Source organism: Sus scrofa, chromosome 8 (genome assembly GCF_054392235.1).
Source record: "Sus scrofa isolate SSC_HxYL_T2T_F1_AM1 chromosome 8, Sscrofa_HxYL_maternal_Yorkshire_Landrace_v2.0, whole genome shotgun sequence".
NCBI lineage: Eukaryota > Metazoa > Chordata > Mammalia > Artiodactyla > Suidae > Sus > Sus scrofa.
This window is the reverse complement of record NC_139390.1, coordinates 55,347,501-55,348,408: the sequence shown is the minus strand read 5'-3', so window position 1 is coordinate 55,348,408 and position 908 is coordinate 55,347,501.

Sequence of the window (908 nt, the reverse complement as noted above, 5' to 3'; positions counted from 1 at the left end):
TTCTGCGTGTTCTCAGTGAAGTCGTCCTAAGGCCTCTGGAGGTCCAGATCACTGCTTGGGGCCGGAAGTCTGTCTGCCCTTCCCTACCCATCTGAAGAGCTGTGGTTTGGGCTTTCCAGCCGGGAACCCCTCTTTCTGCCTCTTTGTCCAACACACAAGGTTCGTGGGACCCAGAAATCCCATTCTGAGAGCACCCTAGGAACAGTCCTTTCCATACGGCGCAGGAGGCCCCTGTGCCAAGAGATCCAAAGTCTGGAGCCTCTGTTCTCCCCCCCCCCCCCCCTTCCCTCCACGGACAAAATCTTGCCTTGTATTCCTTTTTTTCTCAGGGACTCTGAAGGACATGTATCATTGTACAACCATGGGGAAGATGCTTCCATTCCCTCTGGAATGATGGATGTGGTCGCATGTCTCAAGGAGGCTCCAATTCTTTGAGCAGGACTCCCGATGGTGCCATCCCATCGTCCCTCCCCTCCCCTCCCCTCCGGCTCGCTCGGTCACGGTTCCCCTCCTTTTTCCTCCCCTCCAGGTTATCTTCAGGTCTGCCGCCCACTTGTAACTCCTCCCCCACTTGGAAGTGGCCTCTTCCGGCCCCGAACTTGGTCGTCCCAGGCCCACCCCGGGAGCCATCTGGCGGACCTTTTCGGAGACTATAAAAAGCAGCCTACGGCAGGGGGCGTCGCAGGACCAACGAACGCATCGGGATGGATCGCTGTGTGGCGACATGGATTCTCCAGGCAGGGCAGGCATAAGGCCTGGACTCTTTCCTCCTGGAGCCCATTTCTTCATCCGTGGCCTTGAAGACGAACCACGCCGACCACGGACCGTGGACCTTGGCCTTCACCTTTCATTTCCGAACGGCAGCCAGGGCATCCATTGTCACCACCGCGGAAAAGGTGTCCACAAAA